The sequence below is a fragment of the Bos taurus genome, chromosome 6, assembly GCF_002263795.3.
Source record: "Bos taurus isolate L1 Dominette 01449 registration number 42190680 breed Hereford chromosome 6, ARS-UCD2.0, whole genome shotgun sequence".
Lineage (NCBI taxonomy): Eukaryota > Metazoa > Chordata > Mammalia > Artiodactyla > Bovidae > Bos > Bos taurus.
Window position 1 is genome coordinate 98,826,655 of NC_037333.1, and position 16,366 is coordinate 98,843,020.

Sequence of the window (16,366 nt, forward strand, 5' to 3'; positions counted from 1 at the left end):
TCCTTTCAATGAACACCCAGGACTGATTTCCTTTAGGATGGACTGGTTGGATCTCCTTGTAGTCCAAGGGACTCTCAAGAGTCTTATCCAACATCACAGTTCAAAAGCATCAATTCTTCAGTGCTCAGCTTTCTTTATAGTCCAACTCTCACATCCATACATGACTACTGGAAAAACCATAGCCTTGACTATACAGACCTTTGTTGGCAAAGTAATGTCTCTGCTTTTGAATATGCTGTCTAGGTTGGTCATAACTTTCCTTCCAAGGAGCAAGCATCTTTTACTTTCATGGCTGAAGTCACCATCTGCAGTGATTTTGGAACCCAAAAAATAAAGTCAACCACTGTTTCCACTGTTTCCCCATCTATTTGCCATGAAGTGATGGGACTGGATGCCCTGATCTTAGTTTTCTGAACGTTGAGCTTTAAGCCAACTTTTTCACTCTCCTCTTTCACTTTCATCAAGAGGCTCTTTAGTTCTTCTTCACTTTCTGCCATAAGGGTGGTGTTATCAGCATATCTGAGGTTATTGATGTTTCTCCCGGCAATCTTGATTCCAGCTTGTGCTTCTTCCAGCCCAGCGTTTCTCATGATGTACTCTGCATATAAGTTAAATAAGCAAGGTGACAATACACAGCCTCGACATACTCCTTTTCCTATTTGGAATCAGTCTGTTGTTCCATGTCCAGTTCTAACTGTTGCTGCCTGACTTGCATACAGGTTTCTCAAGAGGCAGGTCAGGTGGTCTGGTATTCCCATCTCTTTCAGAATTTTCCACAGTTTATTGTGATCCACACAGTCAAAGGCTTTGGCATAGTCAATAAAGCAGAAATAGATGTTTTTCTGGAACTCTCTTGCTTTTTTGATGATGTAGCTAAATCTGATTACGAATCCATGCTGTACTAGTTAATAGTGGTATAATCTTAGACAAAATGTAGTCAATATTTTTCCCCCATTGGGGCAAAGTTAACAGAGCATAAAATTTACTGTAATAAAGTATACAGTTCAGGGGCATTTAGTATTTTCACAACTTTGTGCAACCATTTACCTCTATCTAGTTTCAAAAAACATTTCACTACCCCCAAAATAAACCTATACCCATTAAGCCATTAGTCCTATTTCTCCTTCCTCCCAGCACCTGGTAACCACTAATCTGCCTCCCATCTCTAGGATTTACCTAATTCTGGATATTTCGTATAAATGGAATCATACAATTGGTGGCTTTTCCTAAGTAACTATTTTAACTTCTTTTTGAGCTTCAGTTTCCCCCATTATCTTTCTGAGTTTACACGTATTTTGCTGAAAGATTTATGAATTAAAATGAAATTGTGTATATAAAATACTAGACAGAAACCCCAGAGACATGCAAGCTGTCCAATCACTTCTTTTTCATGGTTTGGTTTTAAATCACAGCAACTACCTCTGTATGTGTATAGATATTACACTAATCTGCTAGGACTTAAATAAAATAATCTTTCTGATGTTTTTTGTGTGTGTGTGCTAATTTCTGCTTTCGTGATCTGGTCGCTGGAGGTATTTCTAGGGATTTTCATCTTGGCCTGTGGTGCTGCCCTGTTCCCTCTCCTGCCTGCTTTTCTAAACATAGTTGTACTTCCATCCATCTGGTGGTTCCTGGGAATTTTCTTTTCATATATGTGAAAACAGCAAGCTGACAAGCTTCTTGTTGGCATGACACAGTGTGTGTGAATCCATGTCACTTCCAAGCAACTTTGTTCTGAGTAATTTGTTGAATTCCTTTGGAGAACAGACATGGCATTCCCCACTGAGCTACCAGCACAGCCAGGCAGTGGCCAAACAGAACCCAGTGTGAAATGTGTATTCAGAGCCCAGAGATGGTGGTTGTGGCTGAGCCCCTGAAAGTAAACCCTGAAAGTTTACTGGTCTCTCTTTGAGAATATGAGTGTAGCATGCCCTGGAGCCCACGTTGCTCACAGATCTTAGGTATATAAGATGCCGGTCTGTGAAGGTTTAATAGACACAGACAGGCAGAAGGGGAGGCCTAAAAGCAACACCGTAATCCCATTTCACTCTCCACTCTTCCGTCCTTTGTTCCTTTTCTTTCCTCTTTCCTTTTTTTTTTTTTTTTTAAGTTTTGGCTATCCTAATATTTCTCTTCCATCTCCACAGCTGCTTTGATCTTGGCATGGTGCTCCTTTGACAGTTAAGAGATGGGGACGACCCCCTGAAAAGTCATTATGAGGGGATCTGGACTTTTTAAAGAAATAAACTAAACCTTAAGCACCACTCATGTGAGTCAGAAGAGACCATGAGGAACTACCTTGTCTTGGGCAGACGGTGGGTGGGCAGAAATGACAACGTACGCACAGTCTCCAATAAGCACTTCTCAAAAAGTTCCCCCTAGCTGAGGGGAACAAAGGCTGCTTTCCCCCGAGCTAGCCTATGAATTGCAAAAGTCAGCGTGGCATTCAGAGGTCAGAATGGCACGTCTTCTTGAAATATTCCATACAGTCCGGGAACTGGTCCTTGATGTAATTGATGGGAAAATAAGCACAAGCTGGATATAAAGATTTCAAGGAAATGGACCTAACGAGATAATCAGCAAACTTGGTCTCTCTTTGTGTATTCTTTCCTTCTTCTTTTTTGGTTCTCTTAGACTCACATGATAATGATTGAAAAAAAGATCTTTTTGATATGAAAAAATGTGAAAATCTCATAAAAAGGAATCCTTCATAATTCCCAAGGAGCTCATGAAAGTCTGCTGGAATTTTCCAGGTTTCCTGGTTGGTTAAAGGAAAAGCTACTTACAAGATTGTCTCATATGTTGTTTAGGAACATTGTGTAAAGAAAAGAAGTTTCTGGAAACTTCTGATTAGACCTGTGTGTGTGTGTGTAGGGGGTCAATTGCTCTATGTATGTATTGTACTAAATATTTTATATGATATATCCTTAATTTTAACCAATGAGAGGTGGGTATTTGGGAAAATTGAGATTCAAACAGGGAAAGCAATATTCATAAATTGGTTAGGTAGCTAGTAGGAGTCAAGATCAAAATTTGAATTCAGGTATCTCTGATTTCAAAGTCTGTGTACTTTCCACTGTATTACCTGTGCCACCTGCCATCATATTACTTAGTAATACTTAGTAAGCACCTACATAAAATCTAGTTTCCCTTCTTACCAATTTCTTCAGAGACTATTCATTCCATGAATGTAGACTGTATAATTCCTACATGCAAAGCTCTTAAAGAGACGGGAATACCACACTATTTTACCTGCCTCCTAAAAAACCTGTGTGCAGGTCAGGAGGTAAAAGAACTGGACATGGAACAAATGACTGGTTCAAAATTGGGAAAGAAGTACGTCAAGGCTGTATATTGTCACCCTGATTATTTCATGCCTATGCAGAGAACATCATGTGACATGCTGGGCTGGATGAATCACAAGCTGGAATCAAGATTGCCGAGAGAAATACCTATAAACTCAGATATGCAGATGATACCTTCTAATGGCAGAAAGCAAAGAGAAACTAAAGAACCTCTCAGTGAGGATGAAAGAGGAGAGTGAAAAAGCTGACTTAAAACTCAATATTCAAAGAATGATGATCATGGCGCCCAGTCCCATCGTGGCAAATAGATGAGAAAAAAAATGGAAATAGTGGCAGATTTTATTTTCTTGGGCTCCAAAATCACCATGGACAGTGACTGCAGCCATGAAATTAAAGGACACTTGCTCCTTGGAAGAAAAGCTATGACAAACCTAGACAGCATATTAAAAAAGCAGAAATTATTTTGCCATCACTTTGCCAACAAAGGTCCGTATAGCAAAGCTATGGTTTTTCCAGTAGTCATTTACAGATGTGAGAGTTGGACCATAAAGAAGGCTGAGTGCCAAAAAATTGATGCTTTTGAACTGTGGTGTTGGAGAAGACTCTTGAGAGTTCCTTGGACAGCAAGAGGATCAAACCAGTAAATCCTAAAGGAAATCAGTCAGTTTCAGTTCAGTTGCTCAGTTGTGTCTCACTCTTTGCAACTCCATGGACTGCAACATGCCACACCTCCTTATCCATCACCAACTCTCGGAGTTTACTCAAACTCATGTCCATTGCCTGAATATTTATTGGAAGGACTGATGCTGAAGCTCCAATACTTTGGCCACCTGATGTGAAGAGCCAACTTATTGGAAAAGACCCTGATGTTGGGAAAGACTGAGGGCAGGAAAAAAAAGGGGATAACACAGGTTGACATGGTTGGATGGCATTGTTGACTCAATGGACATGAGTCTGAGCAAATTCCAGGAGATAGTGAAGGACAAGGAAGCCTTCCGTGCTGCAGTCCATGGGGTCGCAAAGAGTTGGAAACTATGGAGCGACTGAACAAGAACAAAGTGATTAAATAGATACAATCACAAACCCTTAGCTTGTGAATTTTAAGACCCTTGTTGACTCCTTCAGTCAATGAATTTTTATTGAGCCCCTATTGTATGCAAGATTAATTTTTCAGCACACACTTTATCTCTGTCCTTGTCACTGCCAGAAATCTCGGCCTCCCACAGCAGACCTTCTCTTTGCAGACCCTATGTGCCACACTTTTAGCACATTCTGTATTATTTTGCAGTTGTTCTGTTACATAGAGCACTTCTCCTCAACTCTAAATTCCCGATTCCAAGAATCTATGCTGTGTGTATCACACACCTAATGTTGTGTCCGGTTTTAGTTAAGTGTTAAATAGATGGTAGTTAAATGAAAGTCTTTAGAATTTGTCATCAGTATTTTGCAAAGTGAAATAGGCATTTTAGGAAATTAAAGGACATTTGCTCCTTTAATGACAAAGGTGTTTTTCTTCCTGTAGTGGCCCTAACTATTATCTAGATAGACTGAGTCTTATAGAGGTGGCATTAATGAAATCCTGGAGTTTAGGGAAAGGGTGGGAATGAAAACTAACCTTTAGGCTATTCATTGGACTTTCATCCTACCCCTGAACAAACTTTGAGTTTGGCAAATTGTGCAGCATCCTTGTGCCCTAAGTATTAGATCCTGTCGTAATTTGGGTTACTTACTGTGAACTGGTCTTGCTACTTCATTTTAAGTCGATTAAGGAAAGTACAAGCATAATAGGGTCAGAAATAGAAATACCATAAACTCATTATAACCAGGGGCTTTAATGCAAAGTCTATTTTACTGACTGTTTATATTTTCACCTGTCGTTTACTAAGTTAAAGTTCATAAATAATCAATATTTTAAACATTTAGTTGCAAATTAAATAATGCTTTACTTTGTTTCAGAAAGACTTTGGAGGAGTGCTGAAATGAATTTATTCTAATGACACAAAAATTATTAGGCAAAAGAATAAAAATGAGAAAATAGTTGGAAAGTAAAGCTGTTTGCTACTTTTGGGTTGCAATCCTGATATGACTCAATATTCTTTATAATAACAAGCCCATTGTTGATAAAAAATGCACTCACAATTGTGTTGTTCTACTTCCCAGAAATGAAATAATAAGCCACACTCTTGAAATTTGTTAAGCTCCCCACAGTGATCATGTGACTCTGAAAAACATATGTCTAACATAGAAGGCTGGTATCTGCTAAGATATTCACCCACCAACAGTGCTGAAAATAGGTTATAAAGAGTATTGAGACACAACCAGTAATATCCATAGTTACCATGTATTCAGCATTTCCTAAGGAGAATTTACTGTTGGAGATTTTCTAAGTCTATGACCCTGACTCTATGACCTTGGCTCTATGACCTTGACCAAGATGCTTAACCTCTCTGTACTTCCATTTCCTCACATGTAAACTGGGATAACGACAGAATCTACTTCATAGGATTGCTGTGACACCAGGATGTGTTGATCTATGTAAATCACTGAGTTCACCTGGCATACAGTAAATAGACTTGACTTTACAGCTATTACAGTGTACCTAGAACTAGATCTGTGTGTTACATTTACATATGTTATCTAGTTTAATTTTATCTTTTTAACAACCTTTTTATAAGTACATTTTGGTGCTCTTACATAGGTATCTGAGTGAGAGATTAAATAATTGGCCTCGGATTTCACAGCTAATAAATGGAAGAGATTTAAATCTAGTTTTGTCTGACACTTAACCACCATGGTCCGCTGTCATCAGACCATATTTCCAATTCTCATGAAAACCGTTATGTTCCTGGTGTAGGTGTTGAACTTCAAGAGCAGGAACGACAAGGGTTATTTCCATCTCTCTACACTTCAAGGAAGCATCTTCATCTTGGTATCTAACCCTTGGCTATACTAGCTTTAACTTTATTACGCACTACACATTTCCATACACTCTGTGCTCCAGCCACAAAATCCCCGGTGGCACTAGCGGTAAAGAACCTGCCTGCCAGCGCAGGGGATGGAAAGAAATGCAGGTTCGATGCCTGGGTCAGGAAGATCCCCTGGAGAAGGAAGTGGCACTCCAGTATTCTTGCCTGGAGAATCCCTTGGACAGAGGATCCTGGCAGGCTATAGTCCATAGGGTCGCAAAGAGTTGGACACAACTTAGCGTGTATGCATGCAATCGAAATAATAATTTATTTTCTCACTTATTCTCACAAAACCCCAGTGAAATATACAGTATAATTTCTGCTTCACAGATGATTAAAGTGAGGTTCATAGATGTTAAGTTCAAGATTGTACAACCAGTAAGAATTGTCATCCTTTCTACCTGTACTTGCTACATAGCTACCAGGTGCCCAGGATACAGTAGCCGAAGATTCACTACTTGCTCTCAAGGGGCTCGGTGATGGGTAAAGAAGATGGAAGAATAAGCAATCATAGTGGAGTGTAGGTGATGCTATGATAAAAGCATACACTGGATGCCGTGGGAGCTCTTAGCAAAGTGGAGGAAGGAAGAGGAAAAGGCACTCAGGGAAGACTTCCAAGGGCAGTAGAGCTGAACCTTCACAAAGGGGTGAAGGGTGACTGATGTGAGGAGGGTGACTGAGAAGGGGGCTTCTAATGCAAAAGTTTCCATGAGCTAAGGAGTAGACACCTGGAGAAATGTGGTACGGTGGGAAGCTGCAAGAAATTCACTAAGGCTAGAGCAGAGAGTAGAATAGTGTTTCATTGAATTCACTTCAACAGGGATTTGACTTACTGTGTGCCATATTAAGTAGTTTAAATTTCATCATGAAGATGATAAGGATTTGCTGACATATTTAAGCAGAAACGATATGGATTAAGATTGGCTATTAATATGGCATTTTGACTCTGAGGTTAAGCATACACTGAAGATAAAAATGTGGTGGGGCTAGAGTTAGACCACTTAGGAGTTTAAGTGAGAAACAACAGACTTCTGAACTAAAGCAGAGGTATGAGCCTGGAAAGGATGAAGAAAAACCCCAATCTATTTCAGAGTTGAAGTGGCCAGGATATGGGGATTGGCAGTGGTTATAAACAGTGTGGAAAAGGATAAATCTAAGCTGACTCTTGTGTTTTGGCCAGACAGCTAGGGTCGTCAGTGATACTTTTGCTGAGAAATTAGAATGAACTTAGAAGAGGAGATTTCAAATAAAAGACAGCCAGCTTAGTTGTAAACACGTGAAATACGTGTGTGAAATCCATGACGTTGCCTCTTGGACTGACTCAGAGCTAGGAGAAGGATATGGTACTGGGGATAGTGGAAGACTTAGCTGAAGTCACGGGTGAGGACACAGTCACTAAAAGAAAGTTAACCAGGTCTTGAATGCAGGTTAATCTAACTCCATAATCCACATTCTTTCCATGATCCTTAACCTGCCATTTCCCAAGGATAATAACATTTACAATGGTTTATGCTATTTCTTATACTTGGAATGCAGTTTCTCTTCATCACTATGTCCTGAGATCCTAGCTGCTCTTCAAGCTTCAGCTTAATTTCCACATCCTGTACAGGGTCCCCAGACTTTTGTGGTCAACATTAATCTTTCTTGCCCATTCCTCCTTAATGTTTTGACTCCTCTAATATAGCATTAAGGTTCTTAGAGACCTCAGAGAGTCTTGAAGAGTCATTTAGCTCAGGCCTCACTGTTGCATGGAACCTTTCTTCAACACTCCCATGAGTAATCTTGCAGCTTTTCTTTAACATTTCTACAAGCAAGCAGTTCATACTTTTCAGAAACAACCATTTCAATTAAAAACAGTTTTCATTGTTAGAAGATTCTCCTAATATCCAGAGCTATAGAGCTGTCTGTTTTAATGTCCATCCACTGGTCCCTGCTTTGCATGCTGGAGTCCACTTTCTTCACACCACAGCCCTTTGGTTCTGTAAAGACATTTATCATGTACTACTTTATCACTCTTCCCATGGACTGAGGAGCCATGGGGTCAAGAGAGTCGAACACGACTTAGGGACTAAACCACCACCACCACCACTTGATCACTCTTCCCAGGGCTAAACATTCTCAGCTCCTAAAGCTACTCTTTAGGATATATTTTGTCTGTTTCCTCACTATCCTTTCACTTTCATTTCAGGATACTCCAGTTTGTCTATATTTCTCTTAAAATATGGAACTCAGAGCTCAACCCAATAATACAGGTATGATATACCCACCACCAAATAGAGCAAAACAATGCTGCTCTTTGTTCTAAATATTTTTTTACTACTTTAAATGTAGCATAAGATTTTATAGATATTGTTATGGCACTTATCTATTGACTTACACTGAATTCACAGTTACTTATTATTGTTTCTTTGGATCATGGTTATTTGTAAATGTTCCTCTCCTTCTCTTGATTACAAGTCTTTAGATTTATCCAGAAGCATGTGTTATTTTGGAGAAGGAAATGGCAACCCACTCCAGTATTCTTGTCTGGAAAATCCCGTGGACAGAGAACCCTGGTGGGCTGCTGTCCATGAGGTCGCACAGAGTCAGACATGACTGAAGCGGCTTAGCATGCATGCATACATGTGTTATTTATCTCTGTAATCACTTTGCTCAGCACAGTGCCTTTCACACAGTTGGAGCTAAATAAATGATGCACCTTTTAACTGACATCATTTGGGGTGATTTTCTAAAGTGTGTTTTCTTAAAACGCCACAGCCAAAACAACTGCATCATTTTGTCTCTTTTATTTAGAAATGAAACTTTGTCTGCTTCAATTATTATCAAAAAGGGATTTATTGAAACTTTATTCTGCTAAGAGAAGATGAACTTTAAATTTGAGTTAAAATCACTGAGTGAAGACTAAATTTTCTCCGTGATGGAATAGAAATTATACTTCTGCTTTTCCTAGAAGCATGTCTGAACTCAGGTTTGATCTCTCTGACTCTCTGAGAACCCTGTCTCTGCATTTTTTGATAATTAATTTCTGTCAGCTGAGAGCATGCTCTCTTTCTTCCTAGCAACTCTTTCGTATACAATGCAGAGAACTAAGGCAAAATGGCCCAGTTCTGGTTTTCCAAGAGTGGAAAGCTTGGGTATTCAAGAGGAACACAAATACCAGAGTACTTTGGGGGATAAATACTCAAGTAAAGAGGCATATCTGAGCAAGATGCTCTGATGACCTACAGTGGAGAGTTTGGGAGGGGTGGGAAGGAGGCTCAAGAGGGAGGAGATGTATATATACTTATAGCTCATTCACATTGTTGTAGAGCAGAAGCTAACACATTGTAAAGCAATTATACTCCAACAAAAAATAAATTTTAAAAAGAGTATTTAAACGTGAATTTAGCTATTTACTTGCATCTACATGACAAAGAACATGACCTTGTATCTATCTGTCTATCAAGAAATTCAGAGTCTTCATTTTTAAAAAGATCATAGTAGGCTGTCTAATCCAGCACTGAAACAAAAGACTCCCAAACATCCTTAGCTGCATCTCGCTGATTGGTCTCTGAGAACTGACAGCACTTAGGACTGCATTAGACAAGTGTGGGTTTTGATCTGTCCTACTTCTAGACTTGAAATTCCTTCTTAGCTGTTCTGGATTTAGGATCGTCTCTGAACTGCCTCCGACCCTGGCAGTACCATCAGGGTGAACCACTCCCATTTCTTCTGCTGTTGTACCTTACTCCATGTGCTGTCTTGCCCAGAGACATGTTATTTGTTCATCATAATGAAGATAGATCTTTTCCAGGCTAAACTGATTACAGCTCCCTGAAATGAAAGTGTTGGTCGCTCAGTCATGTTCGACTCTTTGCGACCCCATGAACTTAGCCCGCCTGGCTCGTCTGTCCATGGGATTCTCCAGGCAAGAATAAACTGGAGTGGGTTGTCATTCCCTTCTCCAGGGGATCCTTCCAAACCAGGGATTGAACCCGCATCTTCTGCGTTGCAGGCAGATTCTTTACCATTTGAGACGCAAGGGAAGCTAAAATTGATTATAGCCTCCCTATAATATATCAAGGTGCCCATGGTTAGCCTCTTTGTTATTTTTAAGGGCACAGGAAGTGAGAGCCCAAAGTGTGGTTTCCCTGGGGAAGGAGACAGACAAGAGAATACTGACTCAATCCCTGGGTCAGGAAGATCCCCTGGAGAAGGAAATGGCAACCCGCCTCAGCATCCTTGCTTGGAAAATCCCACGAACAGAGGAGCCTGGTGGGCAATAGTTCACGGGGTCACAAAAGAGTCAGACATGACTTAGCGACTAAACAACAACAACAACAGTCTCCAAGAGCAGATCAGCTTCAGGTCAGCCCAGCAGATGCAGCATCTAAACGATGGTGTTTGTCATGCAATTTTCCTAGCACCTTGAAGCACTGCTTCTCATATGCCCTTCCTCTGTAGAAATTCTAGAGTCCTCACTGAACAGAGGCTTCTTCTTTTTATTTTATTTTTTCTTGAAGTATAGTTGATTTACAAAGTTGTGTTAGTTTCAGGTGTACACAGAGTGAATCAGTTATACATACACATTTATCCAGTCATTTCTTAAGACAGTTATTCCCTATATAATCCATTGCAGAGTATTTTTCAGATTTATTTTTCATCAAAGGATAATTGCTTTACAATATTGTGTTGGTTTCTGCCATACAGCAACATGAATCAGCCATGGGTATACATGTGTTCCCTCCCTCTTGAAACTCGCTCCCACCTCCCACCCCATCCTACCTCTCTAGGTCCCAGAGCACCAATTCATTACAGAGTATTGAGTAAAGTTCCCTGTGCTACATAGCAGGTTCTTATTAGTTATCTATTTTATCTAGTAGTAGGTATAGATCAATCCCAATCTCCCAATTTATCCTTCATTCCCCCTTATCTTCTGATAACTGTAAGTTTGTTTTCTACATCTGTGACTCTACTTCTGTTTTGTAAATAAATTCATTTGTACCCTTTTTTTTAGACTCCACATATAAGTAATAAGTGTGATATTTATCTTTCTCTGTCTGACTTCACTCAATATGACAATCTCTAGGTCTATCTGGCCGAGAAGTCAATGGCACCCCACTCCAGTACTCCTGCCTGGAAAATCCCATGGACAGAGGAGCCTGGTAGGCTGCAGTCCGTGGGGTCGCTGAGGGTCGGACACAACTGAGCGACTTCACTTTCACTTTTCACTTCCATGCATTAGAGAAGGAAATGGCAACCCACTCCAGTGTTCTTGCCTGGAGAATCCCAGGGACAGGGGAGCCTGGTGGGCTGCCATCTATAGGGTCACACAGACTCAGACATGACTGAAGTGACTTAGCAGCAGCAGCAGCAGGTCTATCCGGAGATCTGGATTCAATCCCTGGGTTGGGAATGTCCTCTGGAGGAGGGCTTGGCAACCCACTCCAGTATTCTTGCCTGGAGAATCCCCACAGATAGAGGAGCCTGGTGGGCTACAGTTCATGGGGTCACAGAGTCACACACAACTGAGCGACTAAGCGCAGCACATCACAGGTCTATCCATGTTACTGCAAATGGCATTGTTTTGTTTTTTATGGCTGAGTAATAATTCACTGTATATGTGTTCCACATCTTTGTTATCCATTCCTCTGCTGATGGATATTTAGGTTGCTTCCATGTCCTGGCTATTGTAAACAATGCTGCAATGAACATTGGGATGCATATATCTTTTTGAATTATGGTTTCCTCCAGGTACATGCCCAGGTGTGAAATTGCTTGGTCATAAGGTAGTTTTATTTTTAGTTTTTAAAGGAACCCCCATACTGATCTCCATAGTGGCTATACCAATTTACATTCCCACCAACAGTGTAGAAGGGTTCTATTTTCTCCATACCCTCTCCAATATTTATTGTATGTAGATTTTTCTGATGATGGTGATTCTGACCAGTATGAGGTGACACCTCATTGTATTAATAGTATTTATTTGCATTTCTCTAAAAATTAGTGGAACTAATTACTGAGGAACAGAGGCTTCTGATTCATTTACAGATCCACTTTCATTAATGTCTCAAGGTTAGTTGACAATAGAATCAGGTTTTGATATGCTTTGAAGTTTCACTTAAGAGTAGACTAAGGCCATTTTTTTTCACTGAGACTTCTCAGCCTTTGTATATTACCTTTTCTAAAATGTTCCCCATTCACATTACCATCTACTGGTATTAGGATTGTCTCCTTGATGCATAAGAAGTGATGTGACTGTAGTGGTTGTGAATGCCCCTACCACTTCAAAGAGGAGAGAGGAAATTAGACATCTATTCTACATCTACTCTTCTGCTTTACGAGAAGTGTGTTCTTAGCTAGGTTCTCTACATACATAATCTTAATTCTCTAGAGATCACTTTCTCTCTGAATGAAGGTAAACCCACGTGTTCCTGAAAGAGTTGTCACAAAGATGAATCCACGTATCTTTTTGTTAAGGGCAAAAATGTTGAGCAAGCTTGAATATCTTTGTTTGGAGTTTAATGTACTGTTGTTTAATAAACTCAACATCATTTTCAAGAATGAATAAGTAGTTACTTGCCTGTGGCACCTCAATAGTAATCACACCAAGACCCCTTGCTAATAGGACATTAGGAATCAGTGGAAAGAATTCATTATTTAGTAAAAGTAAAGATGCATATTGATAGTATCACACTTATTAAAGGGGGTTCCAAGGTGGCACAGTGATAAAGAATCTGCCTGCCACTGCAGGAGATGCAGGAGTTACAGATTTGATCCCTAGATTGGGAAGATCTCCTGGAGGAGGACATGGCAAGCAACTCTAGTATTATTGCCTGGAAAATTCCAGTCCCAATGGATTGGAGCCTAGCGGTTACAGTCCATTGGGTCCCAAGAGTCGGACATGATGGGGTGTACACATGCATACATGCGCACACACACACACATGCACACGCACACACACGCTTATTAAATAATTCAGTGAATGTTGAGTTTATGTGTGCCAAGGATGAGGTGAGGTGCTGAGGTTTAGTGGTTTAAAACAAACTTGGTCTCTGCCATCATAAGGCTTACAATAAAGTATAAAAAATGATTATTAAACACAAAATCAGAAAGATCTGGTTCCCGATTTCAGCTTTGATTCCTTGGGCAAGTTGTTTAATCTCAACCTTCCCAACTATAAAATAAATAAATTAGCTAATACCAGTGTTTCACTGATTTGTAGTTCTATGGATTTCATTTTTTGCCTTGTAAAATTGATTAACCTGCCTTATATTAGGTATCTCCTAGTTCCTGGACTTTGTGATTTCATAAGGTTTATGGTGAAGTATCTGTCTAGTGAGAAACTGTTATCAGCTACAGATAGATCTTGTTTATCTCTCTTTTGAGAATCTTTTAAAGGAAGTTTAAAAATTTGGCCAGAAATTAGAATAGTTCTTACGCAATCCACTCCCACTGTCTCCCACTATTTTCTGTCCAGCTTACACTTTAGTGTTTATGGTTTATTATTTATGATTATTTTGTGATTTTAATTAAATAACTATATTCTTCATCTAGTCAATCAAGAGTTACTTTGAATACAAATGCTCATTATGTATAATATACTATACACATGGGCTTCCCTGGTGGCTCAGATGGTAAAGAAAAATCTGCCTGCGATGCAGACGACTCAGGTTTGATCCCTGGGTCAGGTTCGATCCCTGGGTCAGGAGAACGGAATGGCAACCCACTCCAGTATTCTTGCCTGGAGAATCCGATGGACAGAGGAGCCTGGTGGGCTACAGTCCTTGGAGTTGCAAAGAGTTGGTCACAACTGAGCATCTTTTTACTTACTCACTACATACACATCTATTTTATCATCTGGCAGCTTTCTTAACAAGCATACAAATCATTGACTTTTCTCTGGTTTTGCAACTTTATGAGGTTTAATAAATATTTTTATTGGATTTTCTTAATAAGTAGCCTGTTTCCTTTGGGTTATTAAATAATTCAAATGTACTTTATAGTGGCTAGAATAATTTTTTATACACTTCAAATTCTTTCCTTGAATCCATTTATATTTGTGTCTCCCATTTCCCTCTCTCTGCTCTCAATTTCCTCTCTTAGATCTCAAAATTCTTGAAAACAATAGTCTGCTTAGTGACTTCATTATATGCTCACCTCTGGACTCCAGAATGCATATTTCCACATCACCTTGATTTATTCGGGTTTTTTAAGTATTTTTTTTTTACGTACCTGATATTAATAGCTATTTTTACAAGGTCTTCATTACTTCCTAATTCTGCAAATTCCATTTCCTTATTTATCTTGCCAAAGACAGAGTTGAAAAAGGAGTTCATTATCTCAGCTGTTTTAGAGTCATTATTAATTTCACTTCTTTCCTTATTTGTTAATGGCTCTACATGTGCTCAGATATTTCTTCTCCCTGGTATAGTTGTAAAACACCTTCTTACTCCCTTTAATGTATTTGGCCAGCATTAGCTCATTATTCCTTTGGCTGTTCTTCCCATTCTCTTCCTGGGAGTCCTGAGAGATTTTGTATCATTTGGAGGAAGAGGTAAGAACAGGGGCAGATGCAGATCTGTGAGCTGCCTTATAAGAACTAATTATAAATTTAGTCTAAATGTATTTATTATGGGACAAAGCTGGCAGATACTACAAATGTCACAAAATCACAAAAAATAGCAATGATCTTAATTGTCTGACACACCTTATAATGCTTTCTTTCCTGCATTTTTGGCCTGCATACTCTTTGGTCATCTTTTCTCATACTCGTGAATTTTTTTTTAATAAGGTTGCCAGATTTAGCAAATAGAAAAGCAGGGTGGTGAGTCAAAGTTGAATTCCACACACTATTGGAAACACCTATACTAAAAATTATTTGTTGCTTATCTGAAATTCAAATTTAACCAGGCATCTTGTATTTTAACTGAAAACCCAAATAATACCATTGTCTACAAAATAATAGAAAAATAATTTAATCTTCCCTCTGGAAGAGTTAGCCAAAAAATTTTTAGTTTACTGGCAGTTTAGAAGCATTTCTCCAGCCTCATAACTTCTTATTGGTAATGTCATGGAAAACTTTAGAGTTGTCAAACTTGGGAAGACCTGTATCAAGTTTCTTTCATAGACAAGCTGTAATAGTTTGAAGAATTTCTTCAGAGCTATCATCCAGCTCTATCCATAATCAACATCCTAACTTATCCCTCCAACACATCTTTCTGGTGCTGGGGCCATGAGGTATATCCATACGGTGGAATAAACTCTGATCCTATAACTGTGAGCTTTGTAAATATATATCCCGCTGAATTCAACCCCAAAGTATCCAAAATTTAGCTTCCTCTTAGTCTGATCCTGAAATATGCCTGGTCCCTCTAGTGCCACCTGACTACAAAGGAAGGTGGAGTCGAAAGAGCCAGTGGTCCTGACCAACTGTGGTTAAAAAACCTTAGGTTGGACTCCCGGGTGATCCTGTTTCTAAGACTCTACACTCCCAATGCAGGGGGCCTGAGTTCAAGTCCTGGTCAGGGAACTGGATCCCACATACCTGAACTAAAAGATCCTGCATGCCATAGCTAAGACCTGGCACAGCTAAATGAATAAATAAAATTTTTAAGTTAAAAAGAAATAAGAACATGACCATGAGAACAGACAGTTCAGTCTTCTCCTTTGGGTCTTGAAAAAGGACTTGAGTAAAAGAGGGACCATAAAATTTAAACTTGACTAATTCATGGTAAATCTGCCTCTGGATAGTGATGGATATGTTGAGGGGAGAGAGGAAGGGTCCCTAGTTTCTTATTTCCTATTTCCACCATAACACATTCTTATTTTTCATCTGCTCCTTCTCCTCTTTCTCTCTCTCCCTTTCCCCATCTGTCTTTCTCTTAAATACCCTGTTCATATCTCAGTATGGAATCTTACCTTTTCATAGAAAGAGCTGCACAACCTCAATCATTCCTTTTGAAGATTCTTCAGACTTTCTACCAATTTTTGGAGTTTAATATATTCTCTCAATGTTCATGGGCTTCCCAGGAGGTGCTCTTCATAATGTACTAGACTTGTAATTTTCCAAATTGTAATTCTCTGAAACCTGAAACTCTTCTAGGACTGGGACCT